Source organism: Alligator mississippiensis, chromosome 4 (assembly GCF_030867095.1).
Source record: "Alligator mississippiensis isolate rAllMis1 chromosome 4, rAllMis1, whole genome shotgun sequence".
NCBI lineage: Eukaryota > Metazoa > Chordata > Crocodylia > Alligatoridae > Alligator > Alligator mississippiensis.
The window spans coordinates 80,464,371-80,486,662 of record NC_081827.1 but is presented as its reverse complement, the minus strand read 5'-3'; the positions used below and the strand labels follow the sequence as shown (position 1 = coordinate 80,486,662).

The 22,292-nt window shown below is 40.5% G+C and overlaps 1 long non-coding RNA gene across 1 annotated transcript in view; it reads right to left on the bottom strand.

Annotated features, from left to right (window-relative positions):
- LOC132249826 (uncharacterized) overlaps positions 1-16,347 on the bottom strand; it is a 30,349-nt gene extending 14,002 nt beyond the window's left edge. Inside the window, exons 1-3 of the long non-coding RNA XR_009461332.1 lie at positions 16,299-16,347; positions 13,027-13,069; positions 10,400-10,529 (exon numbers count right to left, since the gene is read on the bottom strand). This is a non-coding gene — a long non-coding RNA (uncharacterized LOC132249826). The remainder of the gene's footprint in view (positions 1-10,399; positions 10,530-13,026; positions 13,070-16,298) is intronic.
- Between the last annotated feature and the right edge of the window lie 5,945 nt (positions 16,348-22,292).

The window sequence follows — 22,292 nt, the reverse complement described above, 5'->3', positions numbered from 1 at the left end:
TCTTAGCAACCATCAATAATTTCTTACTCTCTCAACCATAGTAGAAGATTCTGCCCAGTAACTTTCCCTTGGTTTAAGGAAATGTAAGTTCTATAAAGGTTCATATCTATGATGCTTGTGATAGTGCAGTTTTTTAAATACATTTTTAACCTAATATAATATGGACTTACATTTTGCATCTCTTTTATAATTATACATTTATATACTGGAAGCCTATGTATACCAAAGAATATGTATATATATTTTGAAGCTGAAATACATTTGGAACAACAACAACAAAAATGGAAACACTCAAAAGAATTGTTCAGTAGCTATTCAGAATTATCTGTTAAATATGCTCTCATCAAAACGAAGTTTGCTCCTAGGAATAAAAAGGTCACCTTTCATAAAATTCAGAGGACCTAATTCATCCTTGATCAATGGAATTACAGAAAGGAAAATATAGCGCAGAGATTAGAACTGTCAGAAGTGCATGTTTGCCAGCTGAGAGCCATTATGCCTCACACTTTCAAGACTTGATACATTCCTGTTTAAAAAAATCTTTATCTGGAACTCAATAGTTTTAATGGATAAATGTTACTTCCAATTCTTTTAATCTGTTAACATTCAAATTAAAGCCACACTAATTATTTTGTACTTTTTAAATCAACCAAGAATATGGGAAATTCTACACATGGGAATAATAGGTGAGTTTTTCATTCTTGTGCAAATGGATGTTTTTATAAGCAACAAAAGATATGGCTCTCAGGCAGAAGTTCTTATCTATAAATAGTGAAAGAAGAGATATACAGACTACAATAAGCAAGGTTCTCCTCTGCATTACAGCAGGTTTATACTAGCCCACTGATACATAGCTGACCTAACACCATTTTAGCCAGCCATAGAAGGATTATTTCAGCAAAAAAAGGATAGTCACATTGTTCCATACCAAACCCAACTTCCTGATTCCAGGACCAGGGAAAAGTGATCATGTATACAACGCTTTCTGCATATCATCATTCCCTGACCTCTATAGAAGTCCCTTGGAGTTGACGGAGGACTGTTCCAACTTGTGACAAAGTACTAGCCCAGTACAGAGCAGTACCAAGACTGAAAACTAATAAAAAGTCTTAATGTCACCTTTGCATCTCACTTGTGCAGCCAGTGTTCCTTATTCAGAGCCAAGGATTCAGATTTGTATTTTGAAGGCACTGTACAAGCATTAGCTTTTTAAACCTTATAAATCCCCTATGAGAAAGAAAAATATCATACGCATTTTGTAAATAGAGAAACTGAAAGAAAGGGTCAATTTTTTCTTTAACCTAAAAATGTTAATCCCCCCTTAATTTTATATCTATTTCAAGGATAGGCATACATCATAATCAATGACAACCAAAATTAGTGGAACAGGATTTAAACATCAATATGTGGACTATATTTGGCCACCGATTGAAGCTTCCTGTGAAGTATCTGGTATTAACTATGTTCAGAGACAGATATTAGACTAAACAGACTTTGGGCGTGATCCAGGCATTTCTCTGTTCATTGAAGTTACAATTTTGATTCCAGGAGTGAATATGGCTCACAAAATTGATGTGCGTCTTACTCTAACTCACCTCAGAAAGTTTGTATGAAAGCTGTTCTCACACAGAAGATAAGAAAAACGCTTTTGATTAAATATAAGATTTAAAAAAAAAAGAATCTAAACTAAAAGTTTTCCTTCAAGGAATCTTTAAATCTATACCTGAGAAGTTATACCAAGCTCTATCTTGACATAAGAAAACACCATAGGAAATGCTATTGAAATCAGTGGAACTTGAATATCCAGGTCTGCTCAACCAGCCAAAGCAGGCCCCACAAATTAATTCAATTCCTGGTTTACATGTTAAAGTCAAAATGTGTTTATAGGTTTTAGAAAGAAGAACATCCTAAATACTTTTAGTTTACATAAATTTAAAGATACCAAATCATTTTCTAGCTATTAGAAAAGGCTCTTCAAACTTAAAGCCTACAGTTTTGGACGAGATCATAAGAATAGAATTTAACTACTGTGTTTCGAAACATGAGCTGCATTGGCATTTCCTCTATGGGGAGAATAATAGGTCCATAATGTTTCTGTGAGCCTAAAAAACAGAAACATCTGGCATCAGCATAGAGGCCTGAGAATCTAGTTAGCTGAACTCACCCCAAGTGCAATGGATAAATCAGTCTTCTCAGCCTTTACCAGTTGGTGTCATTGCCTAAAGGAGAAATTAGTATATGTCAGGCTGCTCATTAATGGGCTAACATGGACATGGACAGATCCAGGATTTCCTAAAAAGGAGGGGAGGAACAATGACCCCCAGCCACTCCTTCCCACACAAACATACACATCAGGGTGGGCAGACCGCACCACAGGAGCAACATTAGGGGACTTTTAAAAAGTCCTGCAAGCAGGTAAAAATCTTCCCTCTCCCCTCCCTTCTCCTCCATGCTTAGCAGCATTGTCCTAACACTCCTTTCTTCCCTTCCCTTCACCACCCACTGCTGCTGCTACTTCTGTCCCCAGCGCACCCGCGGGCAAGGGGGGGGGGGGGGAGAGGAAGGGACAGAGCCTCCCTGCCCCACTCCAGCTGAGCTATTTAGGAAGCCAGGCTGGGCCAGGTCAGCAATGACAGCAGCAGCAGAGGGCAGGTTCCCTTCCCCTTTGCCAGCTACTGACCTGTCAGGCACCTGCCTGCTACTGCCATTGTCCCTGCCTAAATCTGGCTCCTCGTGGAGCATAGACAGAGTGGGCAAGAGCAGCTTTGGAGTTTCCCCCCTGCCTCTGTTCTCTCCCTGCCCTGGGGCAGCCAGAGACAGCAGAAATGGTTGTCAAGGAAGGGGGGAGAAAAAAGGGGATGTGCCACTGAGCATGGAAAGGAAGGGAGGGGAGTATTCTTACTTGTTCTGGGGCCTTAAAAAAAACGTCTCCATCTCCTGCTCCCACAGCATGGTTGACTGAAAGAGATCATGGCATTCACCCCACTGCACCCCTGAACAGGGGGAATTTTACTAGCTACCTTAGCTAGCACTGTACCTAGTCTGGATAAGAAAAACAATGACCAAACTGAATTAGTTGATGTCTCATGAAATTTGTTACACAAAGTTTCACTGCATATATTGAAGTAATGTGGAATAACCCCATGCGAATCAACCTCTGCATTATGGCTAGGGACAGAAGTACACATAAACCAGTATAAATGATTGGAAACTGGTTCAAATCTGTAACAGAAGTTCAGTGCACATAAACTGCTTTCAAAATGTCCAAAACCGGTTTAAGATAAATCTGAAGGAATGCAATATCAGACTTAACTGATTTAGGTTAAATTGATCTATTGAACTTCTGTCCCAGATTACCTCCAGATTCAAATTAACTCACAGTCCCCCAGCATCTCAGGATACTTTGTACCTCCCTGCAAACTACCCCACCCTGCTCCTTGCAGGGTGGGTGGGCTAGCTTTGGCCTAAGCTGTCTGCTCCAACTGAGCAGAGAGATGTGCTCTAGCACCCCCTAGCTTCTGGCCTCAGCCACTGTGGGCACATGGTTGCATTTCCAGAATCAAAAATGAATGTCTGTTCACTTGCTTACCAGATCCATCTATGCAGCTTAGACTAACCTGTAAAGATTGAATCAATTCAGCCTCAGGCTTTTTGACTGTCTGTATTTAGCCTATGAGTTGGCACTGGAACTTCATACATTGTTCCATGATGAGGATGTCACTTGGAATTGAGAAATGGGAGAGAGAGAAGAGATCACTTGGGTACAAATAGCCTGGGAGAATTGTAAACTTTTGGAGGTAATTCTCATGGCTTAATAATAAAGTTAAGACTATTTTTTAATAGTTAATTTACATATGGAAGCCAAATTCAATTCTTACAGTAAATTTATGTATCAGTAGCACTAGCTTTTTTTTGTAAATCAAATGAATTTGTATCAATTCTGTCTATAGCTGAGGTCTTACATGGGACACAGCTGGTCTATATCATGCATGTTCCAGCATCTCTCTAGAGACACTGGAAAATGGAAGTAGTACCTCCATGTATAGTTACAGTAAATGAAGAGGGGATAGAAAATTTGAAAAATTAATGCAAACTTATAATATTGCTTATGTTGCAATGTGTATAGTAAGTATCATGAAGTCTAAAAACAGGAATAAGATGTTGTAGAGGTTTCTATAAGCTACATGGAGTGGAGCAGTAATGGAAAGCTCCATGAAAGATCAATGAGCATAACAGGAAAGAAGTCAGGAGCATAACTAACATCAGAATCTGGTCTCATTTTTCAATAAAAATATGCATATACTGATGGGAAATCTACCCACATGCTAATATGTGGCTTATTCTTTCTTTGTGAATGAGAAACTATATTTCCTGAACCAGATAATGATTTTTGAAAAATGGAACACTCTTTTTGGTACATGTTCCTTTTTTTGCATTGAGCATTTGAACATTTAAAGAAAGCTGGGTTGCTTAAAAAACTGGCAAAATCATTTTACACAAAATCTGAATCCAATTTATCACTTATCAGTCTACACATCGCTATAATATCAGATAATCAAATGATGCAAATTAGCATAACTCTATGAAAGGCAGTACCTATGCCAGTTTCCACCAGCTGCATGTCTGGGAGCACGTCTGCCTCTGCAAAACCCAGAACACCAGACAGACTTAAATATTTCTTTTTTTTTAAATCTTGCTGTTTCCATGACAAGGTGACAAGCAGAGTTTATATTTAACAAAGTATGACAATATTGGAAAGAGGTCTGTCACCGCTGTTTTTACAGAGTATTTGGTGTGAAGAGGGAGATAAGGGAAAATTGAACATTCTCCCAAAAACCCCTGAGTAGGCTGGACAAGGAGCGGGAAAACATGCTTTACAACAGATTATGCAACAGTATTGTATGCTAAATTACAAATCATTCTGATTTTCTTTGCAATTCAATTGAAGGAACACTAATTATAATAAACTCTTGTGGCATTAATGGGCATGTAATTTCATAGGAACTAAGATGCAAATTAGTAATAATTAAAAGACTTCTGCTTATTAAAAAGCTTAGCAATTTTCTACTAGTTCCAGCTTTAGAAAAACCCATGGGACTAGTCTCACATGGTCTCAAGGTGATTCTAAAATGTTTGCTAGAATTCCTGATTTGAAAGAGACAAAAAGAAATGCAAATTGTTTGCTCTAATCTTAGTTCTAATCATCAGTGCATCCCCCTAAAGAATGTCATATAAGTAAGTTTTAACCTTTCTTTTCTAAAATGAGCTGAATTGGTAAATAAAGTGGGGAATAAATGTGTCTAAAAAAATGCCAGCTTGCTTAATTAATCTGACTTCTTGGCAGCTAGTAGAGCTGTTACCTTTATGTTATGCCACATCAATGTGCTTTAACATCTCAGAAAAATAGATCAACACATTTTAAATCACCTCTTTCATTTATTTTGCTAGGTGTTCAGTCCTGTTCCTAGAATTTAGTGCTATGTTACCAGATTTACAACCCTGAGAAATAATGAAAACTGCTAACTTTTAAAAGCAGGAAAAAGATTTAGATCGAGTTCAAATGCACTAGTCAATTTAACCTAAAGCAGCCCTATCAGCTTACATTTCCAGCATAAACTTATCACAGTTCACAATGTATCATATGTTTAAATCAGATTATTTTCCTCTAGTTTATGATGCCTGAGTTATACTACAGATGGTTTCTCCATGTCCCAAATCATGATCTGCTGTGTCAATAAATTGGGAGCACTGTCACAGCACATAACTTAGTCTGTGATATGTCTTACTGACAGCATCACAGTCTTTTGATTTAAATTGACAGGACTTAAAATAAATAAGTGGAATATTCCCTAAGGCATATAATCAATCGCATCTGTTGCAGTTCTGGTATTTCCTTTGCCCTGTTTATACCATTACTGTCTCTGTTGAAGCTGTATTATTATAAATGTTTCCAGGAACATATCCTGGCACCAGCTCACAGTACTCCTGCTACAATACTAACAATTCAAATCTCAAAGGAATGAACTAGTATTACTAATGTTCCAATACTCAATTAATTGTGATAAATAGCATGACCAAAAGGAAAATATATTTATTATTATGCTCCTTTGTATCTCCTTGTTTTGTACTGTATAGGGTACTGATGGCAAAATATCTCTTAACAGTGTTAATGGAAACTTGATACATATAAAATAAATAAAGAATGTTTTTAAAACATTTTTTTCTGAAATGTATATTTAAATATTAGAATCATTTGAGTGCCAATTAGGAAATCTTGGGAAGAAAATTTGTGTACAAAAATAGGACAGGTTTGGAGACAAGATAACCAATAGGAAAAATAACGGATTGTTATTTATAGAGAATAGTATATTTTTACATACTTACAAATGTACGGTAATCCATGTTGACTACACTTTTTCATGATATTAAAAGATCATGTTGGTTAGGAAATAAATTAAGTAGTGAAGTGAAGAGTTTAGTAGGAGGAAAGTATATATGACCTATTGCTCCAGAGCTAAACAATGCAAAGAAAAACATACTTATTTTAAAGTGTATGATACGATTTCATTTAACTTAAATTAGAAAAATTTATTGGACTTTGTCCTCTTTAAAAGGTACTGGAACAAATATTGTGTTTGTTCAAACCTAATGCAATCCTAAAGACAAATCACATTTATAACATAATGGTTCATGACAATCTCTCTCTCCCCAAACTCCAAAAACTGTATATAAACATGAGTTACAAAAATATACACAACAAAAATATGACCTGAAGAAGAATGTCTTGCTTTTGAAAGCTTGTGTTACTTTATCCCAACTACGCAGTTGATCCCATAAAAGATATCATGAAAGAATTCCTTGCCTCTCACATAATTCCTGGACCATCATGTCTACAACATCACTCCAGCATTACTATAAAAATATATATGCATTGCCATTACTACTATTAGTGAATTGTTTTACAGTAGGGTTAGATGTCCCCAACTTCAGCTGTGACCAGTCTCTTCTTTCAACCACATTTTTTTTGGATAATGCTAAATGCTTCAGCATTTTGCAAGATCAAGTCCTATGATTTAAGACAAGATTTAAGGTTTAAATTTGATGTGCTAGCAGATGGGAAGCCAGAAAAAGTCTTCAAATAGGAGTGACACAGTCAACATGGATGGGCAAGAGAGATGAGTTTACCAGTAGCATTTTGTGTGCCCTGGACATTAGAAGGTAATATTTTTCTGGGAAGACAGAAAGAAGGTTATTTCAGAAGTCAAGGTAGGACATAATGAAGAGGATAGATTATGCACATCATTAATCTCAGCTGTATACAATTAATTTATGATGGGTTCTGAAGGTGTCATTAATCTTAGTTGCATGCATAAGTGGATACACATGGGAGATGTGTTGAGGCCACTGTGAAATTTGGCCCATAAAACAAAAAAAATACAGGAAGATAAGAAATTACAAGCAAGTATCATGAAGTAAAAAGAAGCTGCACTTAAAATATTACTTGTATTTCCAGCTACAATGTTTATTTACAGAGACTAAAAGCTATTTGCATGTTTAATGTACACAATTTATACTTCTTTTACCTCAACATTATGCTTTGCTGAGAGCTGGACCTTCTTTAGATAAAAATAGGACCTGTGTGAACCTGAATTCAATTTTAATTTCAGCAATTATTTAACAAGTGTCACTTTAAATGACAATTTAAGATGCTCTAAAAACTTGACAGCATCCAATTTCACTGCGGTCAAAAGAAGCAAAGTGCTTAGAATTTTCAGTGTAATGGAATAAATATTTTCAGTATGTGCATAAAAATGTTTTCACTTTAAGATTAATTTCTGAAACTAAGGCCTGTCCCTGATTGCTTTATTTAGGTTATATAGTCATTTACTTCCTTTCATAGTGAAAACTACAACAAGAAACCACTTGACAGTGAGAGCAGAGGAAGAAGAGAAAGATCTTCTGCCCAGTAGCTTATCAATAGAGTACAGTAGTAGGAAAGGATTTTAATGGCCAGATTTTAGGATTTTAAGGATTTTAGCCAGGGGCCAGAAAATGGAATCTGACTGCAGCCCAATAAGGAAGACAATCCTTGGGTTCTGCTCCAAATGTTCTTTATGCATTTTGTATTAAATGGTCCTTGGTAAAATGCATAAGTATGGGGAAGCAAGGACCAGAACCCTGGCTGCCTCTGGGTCAGATACTTAAACTCCAAGGGCCTTTGTACGTGCCACATTTTTCCCCTTCCTTGCGCTGCAATGACTTAACTGTTTGCACGAGCGGGTTTTCCGGATGCTTTGAAAGTCTTTCTGGTGCATTAAAGTAAAACTCCTTGGACGTAGTTTAGTTTGGCTCACCACGAGTTAAAGTGTCATGTCCATGGATGTGTTACATGCAAACATAGACACTCAAAGACATGTAATGAGCCACTTTGTCCACTAGACGGCACTGCAAATTTTTTGTAGTTCACTTCTTCAAATTGCTTTTGCTTTTGAATTGCTTCCATTTTTTTTACTTGTGCTGTTTCCCAACCCCATGCTCCCATAGCTGCATGGCAGGGGTGGAGGGCCTTGGGCCAGGGAGCAGCACTGAACTGTCTTGCTCTCCTGCAGTGCCAGCTGGGGCCTGGAATTAATTTGTTCGAAAACCTAGTGCATGCAAACAGTGGTGCAACACTCCAAAATAAATAGTTTTAAATTTTATAAATTTACTTAATTTAACTCGGATTAAATCCTGTGGTGTGTACAGGCATCCCAAGGCAGAACCAAAGCTCAGACCAATTCCAATGTCTAGGTTTCCTATTTGCAATCTGTTAATAAGTCTCTGTTCAGTATTGATGTGTTCTGGGGGTGCATAAGATTACCCACTGAGAGTATCAGATAGCTATGAGCCTCCCTAGTAGAGCAGGATCAGTCTCCTGAAGTAAAATGCATATTCTGGGAAAAACTGTCATACATAGGTTTAGGCATCTAGTAGGAGGCATAAGATCTGAGCTTCTTACTCAGGGATGCACATTAGTTATCGGCAACATCTAGAGCACTTACAGAGGAGGTGCCTACCTGAATCAAAACATCTAACAGGAGCAGCCCACCGTTAACTCAGTACCAAACACTTACTCTTCAGCACAGCCAGTGGTTGCAGTGGCCACCTCTTGTACAATAAGCTAGTGGCTAAAGCACCTGCCCAGGAAATGAGACATCTGGCTTCTAGGCATAAACAGTTCAGGGACCAAGCAAGAAGGAGTTCTGGGACAGGCACTTCCTGAGTTAAATAACAGGAAGAGTTTTCAGAACTACGGTTTTGCACTGAAATAACTCAGTTCTGTTAGAGTCCTTTCTGGTTCTTCCCCTAAGTTATTATTGGAATGGTGCCCAATATAACAAAGATAGATCGATAGATCTTTCACTTACCTTAACCTTTTACCAAAGTTCATGTTGAGCTGGCATTGTGTATAAATTAATAATAATTTCAGGATATATATTTTATAGTCCAGAGGTTTTATATTGTACTTGTTAATGAAGCAAAAAGCCTAGTCATGTTGGCTGCTTTTTGGACAGACAAATACAATATAACAAACTGATCCTAGACCCTTTTCTCTGGAGCATTTTGGGATAAAGTTTTGCATGGGTCAAAATATATTTGTAGCTATTTATTCTCCCCTACAATAAGGTTTTATTGGTTCTCTCAAATAATTCTGTTTTGTTGTTAAACTATAAAATTCTGAGGACTTTTATCTCTAGTTCATTGATACTTCAAGATGATATTACATTCCAGATGTCAGAGCCAAACTATTCATATTACAATTGATGACAGCAGTGCTCAAAGTAGCTCAACCTAGGAATGCAAGTCATGCTTTACTCCAAGTCCCCATGCCCAATGAAGGGTATTGCTTAAAGGTTTTAGTCATGCTCTCTTTTGGAACTAATGTGTAAATTCATCAGGATATCTTTCAGGCCTTTAGATACGTTTTCTTGAAAGACCCCCTATACAGAGACAATACCAAATTGTAAAAGCAAGTATAAGATATACAAAAATGGAATGGCATAATATCAGCAAGTAGCACAACTAGATATGGGTGGGTAGGACACCAACTGCTGCCCTAGGGAGGGCACAAGAAATCATTCTCAAGGAGTCTGCACCACAGCAGCAGCAACCCGGGAGAGAAGAACACATGGCATCAAGTAAGACACTCTTCCTGCTCCTCCCATATCCCTTCATCTCTTCTCAGGGCACAAAACCTGCCTGTTATGCCTCTGCTACCAGCTTTGAAAGTCACTCAGATTTTACATATTGAAATAACAGATCTCAGCCAGCCTACATATGATATATTCTGGCACTTCATTGCCCTATCCACAAAGGTTTAGCTTTCATATCTTCAGATCTTAAACTCATGGGTGCTTACCTTTGATGGCTTGGTTGAGGTGCGTTTGTGGATTACATCTTTAAATTCATCCAAAAATTGGTCAAGCCTGAATCCATAAGTGTGTTCTACGGCCAATATAAGCCCTTTTATTCCAAGTCCAAATATAATTCTAGACAGAACAATGAGATCATTAGTATTCTAATATTATAAAAGCCTAAGTCTGTCTGTCTATCCATAACACTTTATTCACAGTCCGATTGGCTGATAGAAACAGCCAATCAGAGTGCTCCAAGCATGGGGGATCACCTGCCATGATTCTGATGCCGTGCCGAGGACCAGACAGAAGGTGGGGGAGCTGGCCTCAGCTCCTCCACTCCACTCCCTGCATGTGGCACTCAGGACCGGAAGGGGATGGGGAGCACTGCTGGCCTCGGCTCCCCCACCCTGCTCCCTGCAAGAGGTAGAACAGCAGCAGCATGGGGCATTAGGTGGAGGCACTCCATCCCAGCCCCCTCCATCGCCCCCCCTTCATTCATGACAAGCAATTGGCTAGTCCATATCATAAAAATCCAGTGTCTGCATAGAATATTTGCATGGGGTGTCCAAAGCAGATTTTCTACCCTGGCCATTTGATTCATGAAAGGTTTTAATCTGTGCCGTACTGTATAATTTTGTGCCTAAAATGTAAGCATGTATGTACATAAAGGGTATTCAAACAGGAGAGTTATGTCTTCCACGTCTCCATGCCTTGAATGGAGGCATCCAACATCTGGCACATTGTGCAAGAGATACATAGTCCAGTCAACTGGAAGTCTGGAAGAGGTGGGGGGTGTTTAAGACCCTCTTCTTCTCTGTAAGGAAGTAGTAGGGCTGTGTGAAGTTTCACCCAGAATTTCATTTTGAAGCTGTTTTGATGCGCTTCGAGCTTGAAACAGTAAAATCGAAATGAAATAAAAACCTTTGAAACAGCTTCAAAACAAAACAAGGGAACTTGAAACATCTTAAAAGTTTTGAAACATTTCAAGTTTTGAAGCCAGGCTTACTGGCTTCAGTGCTGATCTCAGCTGGCAGCACCCAGCTCCTCTCATCCAGCAGGAAGAGGAGCTCATACACACCCCTGGGAGGGCTGCAGCGGCTGTGCCAGAGTCCTCCCAGGCATGTGTGTCCCAAATCTGCCTGCTGGATAACAGGAGCTGGAGCTTGAGACCAGTGCTGGGAAGATTGGTGCTTCCACTCACCCCAGGTAGGCCCCTGATCTGCCCTGATTTTTGCTGCTGGCCCCAGGCAGCAGCACACAACTCCTGTCATCCCGCATGCAGACTGGGGGCACGCACCCCTGGGAGGACTCCAGCACAGCCCCCACAGCCCTCCTGGGGGTGCCAGCAGGCCTCCAATCTGCATGCTGGATCACAGGAGCCAGATGCTGCCATCAAGGACCAGCAGCAGCACCGATCTTCCCTGTGCTCGTCCCAGTCAGCAGCACCTAGCTCCTGCATGGGATGACAGGAGCCACATGCTGCTGCCTGGGGCCAGCAGCTCCTGTCATCCTGTGTGCAGATCAGAGGCCCACCGGCACCTCTGGGAGGGCTATAGGGGCTATGCCAGAGTCCTCCTGGGAGTGCATGTCCCCAGTCTGTGCGTGGGATGACAGGAGCCACGTGCTGCCACCTGAGGCCGGCAGCAGCACCAATCTTCACGGCACCAGTCCCAAACTCCCAGCTCCTGTTATTTGGCAGGCAGATCCAGGGCATGTACCCCCCTAGGAAGACTCCAACATAGCTGCTGCAGCCCTCCTAGGGGTGCGGGTAAGCCACCAATTTGCCTGCCTACCACATTTTATGATTCCCCATTATACCCTATGAGCAAAACAGTGAAACAAAATGAAACAGTGATTTTCAAAGGGAACAAAACTCAAAACGAAACACTGTTCCATTGAAACATCAAAATGGAAATCGAAGCGGAACGATGCTGTTTTGAACAACCATAGTAAGTAGCATCTATGATGATGCCTGAAGTCGTAGTTTGTGTTGCTGAGAGGTTAAAACTCCTGAGGTACGCAGGGCTTATAATCTGTTCCTTCTTAAACTGGGAATAAGTCTAATGTCCCCATTTAATTTTCTGAATTGTTGCATGTAACCACACTTTAAGCCAGTCCTGGGCCTCAGTACTGAGCCTTCTGCTTTTTCCTAACAAGGATTGTTGAGAGCATTTTTTATTAGTGTTTCTTGTAGCTGCATTTCAGTCACAAACAGAATTTTCATGAATTTTGCTCTTGAGAATCACATTATATCCTTTTAAGACAGGGGTCTTCAGCCAGTGGTGCATGGACTACTGGAAATCCACAAAGCTATGTTTAAGGGGTCTGTGAAAGATGACCATGATCAATCAGAAGTATGTGAATACCCACACTTATCATTCAAAGGGGTCTGCACCTCCATTTAAAATTCCCAGAGGGGTTCATACCTCCATTCAACAATTTTTAGGAGTCTGCAAATGAAAAGTTTGAAAACCACTGCTTTAAGTAGATCTCTCATCCTATTTTATATGGAAAATGTATACTTTTATATTATGTGTATTTGCCGATCTGTTTATCTGAACAAATCTATCAAGACATTCATAAAGGAAACTGTGCAAAATAAACTGTTGAATGCTGATATTTTCATTACCTTAGTCATATTGCAGTTTTCGCTGCATTCTTTGTTCAGGCTCCTGCAAAGGAAGGACACTATTGTCAGATAATATCTAACCATATTTGTGACAATCCAGGAAAAAACTATGATTCCTCAGACTATCAGACAGCATGATACTCTTCCTCTGGGGAGACCAAGGATTTCTCTCCGCTTTCCTTACTGTTGTTGGATGCTGGAGAATTAAGCCAGCATGGGCAATAAATATGACCCCACAAATACTCTGAAAAAAGTTATAGAGACATATTGTACAGAACCCTTCTGAGGTGAGAGCAAGAAAATATCATACCTTTCACACACAATTTATATTGTGTAAAGTAAAAAATAAACATGGCCAAGCATGTTAGGCCTCCTGGGGCAAGTATGCACCTGAGTATCTGGATCTAGAAAAAGAACCTCCCCTATGTTGCCACAGGGGTGCCCTACCTCCAGTCATGTGTGCCACAAGTAGTACGGACAATCTCTGTGTAGGACATGGCAGACTGGGGAGGGAGCAGGCAGCAACAGTGGCAGATAAAGCAGGAAGCAGAACGCAGAGAAGATAGGGCAGAGGAAAGGAATTAGAGTGGCATTTGGAGAGGGCATGGAACTTCATTTGTGTCATGCCTGCTAGAAAGGCTGGACTGGTTTGCCAACCTTCAAAAGGGATCTGTCTATGCCAATCCTAGACAAAAAAGCAAGATGACTGCCATGCCATAATTAACCAAACAGAAGCAAAACAAAATGCTTAAAACTTTTCATACAAAGCAATTGAAAGGCTGAGGGTTAAAGAACCAATAAAAATGCAGAAATTATGGTAAATAATAGTAATAATACATGGGTCATGGGTTAGCCAGATAGGTGCTCTTAAGATGGCATCTAAAATAAATAGACAATCATGTGTCTTGTTCAGGGCAGCATTCAAGTTAATGAATTCCAAAATGGCTTACACTTACCTTGCATATGCTCATATACATCTGAGTAAGAATGACAAATAAATATCAACAGTAGCTAAGTATGCCAGTATATAGCATTAGATGGCATAGCTCTGCATAGGCATATGTTTGAGATCACAAACACATCATCTTTTAGGTGACTAAGGGTGTATATCAGGGCGTATTACTGAATCAGGCTCCACACTTCTCAAGAGACCCCTGTAGACTTTCTGAAGGATAAATAAATTACAGAGATTTTCTTTGACATATTTGATAAAGGGTATGCAATTTTTCCAAATCTAACACTGAGACATGGGCAGTTTCAGGATTTCCCTGATGCATTCCCTGATAACCTCTTGTAATGCTCAAGAATATCTAGTCTTAGTGTATTCTAAACTCCTGATAACTTTTCTAAGTCTTTTTAACATAATAAATAAATAAATAAATAATTTTAAGGCCCCATTCTGCTATATGCAAAAATTTACAGGAAAGAAGTCTACAAGTTTCAGTTCGTTGCACTTTCTACCTCCCATTCTTCCACTCCACAGTTTGGCCCTGTAACAGGGGGCCTCCTCAGGGCTGATCTCACTGTGGACTGCCCACCTGTTTCTGGGCTAACCGCCCACCTTCTCAACCACCATGCCTTGATGATAATTGATGTTGATTAAGCGGGAGGCTGCCCATTTCTTGCCCTGATGCCAGGGGGCGCTATCTGTGGCTCCATTCCTTCCCTACACTGCAGCCCAAGCCTCACAGATGGCATCCAGATGTTATCCATATCACTGGCCCTGCACTGGCCCCCATAATCCTACCAGTTGAACCCCTCTTAGATCCCTCCATTCAGGCAGTCTATTCTGCCTTCATTCCAGGGTGCTGATCCCCCTTACAGGTGTGGTCCCACCCCAGGACCTTGGGGTACTAGCCCAAGCCCACCTCCAGGCCAGTCAGAACCCCAGGCCCTCAGCTCTTGGGCGTTCCTCGCAGTGGGCCCCCTGGCCCTTTGACCCTTCTGGTCCTGGCCCCAGCATTGACCAGTCAGGAGATGTTCAGACAGGTTCTTGAGTCCATGGCCTCACACTCTCTCTCTGAGGTCCACCTTCCAGACCCTACAAAAGGGGTAACCCAACCGGTTGTGGGGGCTAGGAGTTAAGGCACCCTGACCCGCCTTTCACCGGGGTGGTAATTGGCCTGGCATTTCCTGGGGGCTCCCGTGCCACTGAGAGCCCCACAAGGCCACCCACTCCTGGCAGGGTGCAGTTTTAGGTCATGCCCAGGACCAGGAGCCTCCTGACCATCCCCTTCAGCTCCCCCCTTACACCTAGATAATACCAACAGCCTAGCCACATATTTTTTTTTTTTTTTTGTTACTGTGACAGGGGGGGCCTCCCGGGGCCGAACTCGGTGGCCCGCCTGCCTGTCACCATGACAGCAGGCCTACTCAGGGCCGAGCTCTTCATGGCCCGCCCACCTGTCTCTGGGCAACCGCCTGCTCATCTCGCCCGCCACGCCTTTGATGATAATGAGTTCAATTAGGATGTTAATTAAGTGGGAGGCTGCCCTTTGACTGCCCCGATGCCCAGGGGCGCTCTGCGGCTCTGACCTCCCCTAATACCGCAGCCCAAGCCTCGCAGATGGCATCATGGTGTTCAAGATCTCACCAGCCCCACACTGGGCCCCAGAATCTTCTACGCGACCCCACTATGGTCTTCCCTACTCAGGCGGCCACTCCGCCGTCATCTGGGCTACCTCACCCACCCGAAGCCTTGTTCCCCTCTTGGGTGTGCTTCCCCCGGAACCTTCGGCTGCCTAGCCCTGGCCCACCTCAAGGCCAGTCGGGACCCCAGGCCCCCGGCTCTTGGGCGTCCCTCGCGGTGGGCCCCCGGCCCTTTTGACCCTCACTGGTCCTGGCCCCAGCATGGGCCACTCGAGGGGACTCTCCCCTTCGGGCTGGGTCTCTCTAGCCACTCACTAACACTGGGCCTCACCGTGCCACTACTCCCTTCCTCCTAGGAGCAACTGCGGCACTTCGCCCACATCACTCCCACTCTCGGGGTCTGCCCTCTCTGGGCCCCTCACAAACACAGGCCCTCTTGGCCCTCATAACCCTGGCCCTCTCGGCCCTCATCCAACTCAGGGGTCACCCACCCGGTGGTGGTGGGAGCTAGGGGTTAAGGCGCCCTAACCCGCCTTTCACCAGGGTGATCACTGGCCTGGCATTTCCTGGGGGCTCCCACGCCACTGAGAGCCCCACCAGACCACCCACTCCCAGCAGGGTGCAGTTTCAGGTCATACCCAAGACCAGGAGCCTCCTACCATCCCCTTGCAGCTACCCCTTACCTCCGGGCATTCACAGCAGCCCTAAGGCCAGGCAATGTTGCTGCCTGACCTCCTGCAGCCCAACTGCCTGGTTTATATAGGCCTCAAAATGGCTGCCGCAATCAGGCACCTGGAGGCTGCCGGCTCCAGGCCCTTAAAGTGGCAGGAGCACCCTGTGCTCCGCCACAGTTATCAAAATCATATTTTAAAAAGAGACATCTTTCAAATATTGTTTGAAACAGCTAAACTAGAATTGCATATGATCTCTCTTTATAACTCTGGTGACATTACTAAAGAAATCAGACAAATCATCCATCTCATTTTATATTATATTGTGTAAACAGCAAGCCAAGCTTCCGACAGTAATATTACTATTGTTATATATCTACAATATCATGATTGGCAGCTCTACACATATGACAAAAATTTTTGAGCTGAAAAATACTGATTTATCCAACATGAAAATGTTAGTTGGAAAAAGTTAATGTCAAAATACTTTTAGAAAGATTTTTTTTATGTCCTGTTTCAATATTTTCAAAAAAAAGTTTCATTTTTTATTTGAAACAGCTTTCCATTTAGAAATATAACTTAATTTATACTAAAAATATTTTTAAAATAAATAAAAGGTAAAAAGCTAAATAAAACAATTCAGTTTGTATAAACTTTTCTGTTTTCTTTCCTCTGGGTGGGGGGTCATTTTGTAGAAGTTTTTGAAATCTCAACTTTACCTCTCTATTCAGGGTGAAAAAAGTTGTCAAATCTTGAAAATTGATACAGGACAAGAAAAATATTTCCTACCAAGTGCTAATAAGGTGTTTGTCTGAAACAGATATCAGTTAGACTTGTAGTCTCACTTGAAAAACCGTAGGACACTCCCTTTGGCATGCCAGCTATAGTTTTATTTATTTTTATTTAGTCTCATAATTATTTTAGCTTGCTCAGAATTATACCAGTGCTAGAACATCCATACCCTTCTTCAGAAGTTGCTCCAAGATGCTCTCATTTCTTTTGGAAATAACAACTGTGTATAGGAAAGCACATAAAATTATAGATTACAACAGGATTATGTTTTATCCTCTGAAATAAGGAATGTTTTTAAACCACGATGGTACTCATAGACTTCTAAAACTTTAAAATATGTCTACTGTTATTTTGATATATAAACATGAGTAAGAAAAGCAGCTTTTAGAACAGCTTTGAAGGAGACATGGGCACTGTTTTAATGTGATGTCCCTGCTTATGGACTAGGATTTCATATTTCTAATATAATTATTATTTTGTGCACTGGCTTTGCAGGTGTTTCTGCAAATCCAATTTTTGTTGAATATTTACTAGTCTGAAACAATCCTCTAGCAAAATTGGCTCTCCAGAAGAGGCATTAGAGTAGGAGTAAGCCCATTTCAAATTAAAAGCAAGTAACTTTAATTGAATTCATTTAATTCTGGCAAACCTGGAGAGAGATTTAAAAAGAAAAAGAAAGCTAGCACACCAGGCAGATTCTCTTAATTTCACATAGTATTAATCGTGGCTCCTGTAATGAGAAAATCCTGTTAGTTATTGCATTTAAAATGATATGCAGTAACACTGAAAAGAGCTTATTTTAGTACTTATTTTATCTTCTGAGTTTTTAATGGAACAACTGGATTCAACACAATGAGACATATAACATTCATTTTATCATTTTATATGCATTAGTGTATTGAATTAAGACACAATATTTGCATGGATGTGCATACAATGGACAAGGACAGTCATGTTTTTCTTTTCATTTCTAAACTGGTAAGTTTTCTTCCATTACAACCCTGTTATTCAAACAAAACCCCCACAATGAGAAACATTTTAGAAACTGAAAATTTCCTGCTGTATAATAGTGAAGGTCTTTGGCAGGCATGCCACCCTCCCCAAGTGTCACTCCAATACCCATCCTACCCAATCTGCTACTCTGCTTTCTGTTTCCTACCCTGTATCCTTGAAGCTCTGCTTTCTGCTTCCTGTCCTGTGCTCTCTGCTTGAACTGATCTGATGCTTTGCTTTCTGCCCCCTGCCCAATCTGCCACTGTGCTCCCTGTCCCATCCCTAGCCTGGTGCATACCATACACAGAGGCTGCCCATGTCACTTGTGTAACCTGTGCTGCAAGCTGGCCACCCCTGTTCTAAAAAACTGGATAAATAACCAGGCAAGGTCATATGCATCTTTTGTTCTAGACCTTCTCTCTCTGAAGTTAGCTGTTGAACAATAGCTAATTAAAATGTTGTCTGTTCATAGGAGGCCACAAGTAGACATTCAGTTTCTCCTGGGAGAGTCTCTACTATACCAGGAGAAATCATGAATGTACAGATGTTCAGGATTTTTCTCCATGAGCAAAAACAGTCACTCCAGGGAAAAAGTAACCTGGGAACAACCAGGGTTAAATCATTCCCTGGAAGAGTTTCTCCTAAGAGAGTGAATATTTATACATGCTGTCTTCTGAAAAAGCCACAGGACAGTCCTCCAGCATCCCAGTGTCCTTTGCTCCTGCCTGCCCCCCAGGAAGACAGTGCATCTCTTTTTGGACTCTGTACCTCCAGCTGAGCAGGGAACAGAACACTTCCCCTTCACAATCCCTCATTCTGTTACAGGGAGGCACAGGATGACTGAGCAGCCTAGGTCAGGCAATTAGGGCTGCCATTCTGGCTCTGAGCAGGCCAGGCACGACTGTAGAGCAATCTATGTCCACAGGGGCCCCCTGGCTCCACAGCATCAGCACTGCAAGCGCTCTGCTCTTTAGAAACTCAGGATTTGAATGTCTGTTCAGGCATCTCCAGGTAAGTTTTTCTACCAGAAAAACAGCCTGGAGAATTTCACGCAGATCATTTGAATACATGTATACAACCTTACCTAGGGATCTCTACAAGATGCCAAGGACTGTCAACTCCCTGGCTATTAGCACCATAGTAAGGCAATGCCTCAGTCAAGCGCTGAAGCACATACTTGATTTTAATCAGCTGCTTAAGGTCCAATAAAGTCAGTTGAATCCACAAAACCATTAACTGCCTAAGTGATACCTTCCCTTGAACAGCTAAGAGACCTAGCAGCAAAATTGTTCAAGGGTCAGTCATATTTTGGTTTCTAGAATCATGGAGCACAGTGACTGAAGACCACTAGTTCAGCTGGCTACACCTTTGGGAAAGTATGACAAGGAAAGTACCACCTTTCACTCTCTCAGTAATACTGGACAGCTTACTAGACCAAAAGACTTAATAGTCCCAGAATCCATTGTTTAGGTATTGGGCCTTCTTCCTCTCTACAGTACACACAGACAAGTAAGACATACAGTTGATCCATGTATTTCAAGCATTGTTACAAAAAAAAAAAAAGAAAAGAAAAAGACAGGAAGGAAAGAAGAATTGTGTAGCTGTGATGTTTTGTTTGGATATAATTGCCCAGTCATTCTTTGTTATTTTTTTTCCTTCTTTCTTTTGTGCAGGCAAAAACAAACTCATTGAGCAGACAGTCTGAAAGTTGTGGCTCCTGTTTAAGTTGTAAGAAATGCTTTGTGGTCGTCTCACTGAGCACAATCACTAGAATGAAATGGGAAAATCTCATTCAATAAGTGTGTTTCCAGTGGCTTTGATGTTTTTATATAATTTATCTGTCTTGCACACAGGACTTTAAGAAGCCTTTCATCTTTTTTTATTTCTTATTATTTTTGGTGATGATAGGCTTTTGACTAGAGGACACTTATGAATGGGGATCTTTTAATGCCACTTTAAATTAAGATTCCAGAAATATAAATTTAATGTAGATTTAATATGATACTTTTTATTGGATGGCACATTCAATAAATACCAGCTGATTATTAAAAACAAATTCAGTGTAATGGATATCTATATATTATGTTACTAGAAAACCTCAGTAAAAAGGATTTTACTAACCAACTGGTCTTTTAGTGGTGTATAAAACCAACTGTTGTATTAAATCTACTTCTTTATACTGAATTTAATGGCTGTGAACTGCTCTGTAGTGCTCCTCATTGCAATGGTTAGTTCATATTGGGTCAAATCAACAGGGCTTTTAGGAAACCAAGCAAGAATGGAATATAATGGCTGAAGATAAGTTATCACAAACTAAACACTTCAGTGCTGTTAGGAAAGTATATCCAAATGTCCTGTGAAGATTCTATTATCTGCCTTCAGTGAAGTAAAAACCGTGTTTTCCTAAGCAAGGTCAGTAGTAACCAAAAAAAGAACTATTACCACTCAGAAAAGTTCTCATCTTTCCAGACAGGAGGCAGGCATAGGAAGTTTGGAGGAAAGGCTGCTCATAACAGACATAAGCACTAAAGGTACCTGTCGATGTGCAAGATGTCTGCTCCGACACACTGTAATTACAGCACGTCAGAGCAGACTCGACTGAGTCTGCTGAAGCGTGCTATTAACACACTCCAGCAACCTTGGCATCTCATGTGTTCAGTGTCCCCATGCTTCAAAATGGTGTCAGGGTACTTTAACTAAAGCTCATCAAACAACATTTAGTTAAAGGTCCTCCGCTGCCATTTTGAAGCGCAGGACACTGAATACACATGACGCTACAGGCACTTTAATTAAAGCAAGTCCCAAGAACCACTCTAATTAAAGGACTCCTTCCCACTTGTGGATCACACATAAAGATAACTTATGTGTGGTGTCTGAAGAACTTAGATCTACCTCAGCTAACATCCACTGATACATAGACATTTGTGTAGGTTATTTGTTGCTTTAAAATCTTTTTGTTCTATAATGTTTTCTTTTAACTGTTTAAATTAAGTAATATTTTGGTGTAGCACTAGTCAGATTCTCAAAGGAAATAACTGTAGATACCCAAATACAATTGGATCTTCTGGGCAACGCAGGTGCTTGATGGAGGGAGACCAAAACACAGAAAAAGGTATAGTTTTCCCTGGAATTGGGACACTTGAAAAATGGTAACAGATATTTAAATGTTCTATACCTTTGGTTGAGGAACCTTGATAACTGCATGTTTGATAGCCAATTACGGTATTTAAAAGCAACAGGTATCTTTTATATTTAATTATGTTGCATATTTATTGAGCTTGTTTTAAAACACTGATATTACAAACACAGTTCCTAAATAAAAAAGGCCTTGGAATTGTGTTAAAATTGAATATATAGAAGTAACAAGTAAAATCCTTATAGAGGTGTTGCAATTATACCAAACATAAGCATTAGAAACCTAAATACAGAATTCAGGTTCAAACTGAAAGAAATTCAATCATATTAAATATGTATAGTAAATTCCAGTCTGTTATGACACATGTGGTCTGTGCATAAATATTTGTAATCCTGGATTAAACAGTTTCTTTAAAGACCTATTTTTTCTTAATTTCAGCAGGATCAGGTAGCAATTTTGAAAGAGAGTATCTTACCCTAAGGACAGGCCATGCATTGCAACTTCACTTCATTGAGATCAATAAGAAGGCCAATCCTGTTTTGAAACAGGCTAGCCCTTGGTATAAATGTTAGTTAAGTACATTTTTCATCACCATCCACTGAAGGAGAAATTTTCAATTATAGAGAATGGTGCAAATATTACAATTACTTTTTACTTTCATTATTTTCTACAAATAGCATTAATTCATAAAATTTCAGTGAGTGTTAGCAGTGTTGGAGTGTTTAAAAGCGTCACAGTACCCCCCTCAAGGAAGCTGCTACTGACACTGCTGCTACTGAAGTCCATCAAGTCCTAGCAGTTAAGAAAAAGGCAGAAGTGAGGTATATTGTCCCAGCATGGTCAGATAACACAGGGATCATGTGAAAGCCAAAATCACTATATTTCTCAAATAAAACAGTAAACTAGAATTAAGACAGTACATCAGGGATTTAAAGTTAAAATCATTGTTCATGTATGTAATGGCATGATGGTTATTCTTAAAACGGGAATTAGAAACCTGGAAAATTCAGAGTTAAGTTTTGTAACATATGGAGAAAGGAGACCTCCTGGTCACTGTATCAACTAATAAAATGAATTATCCAAGT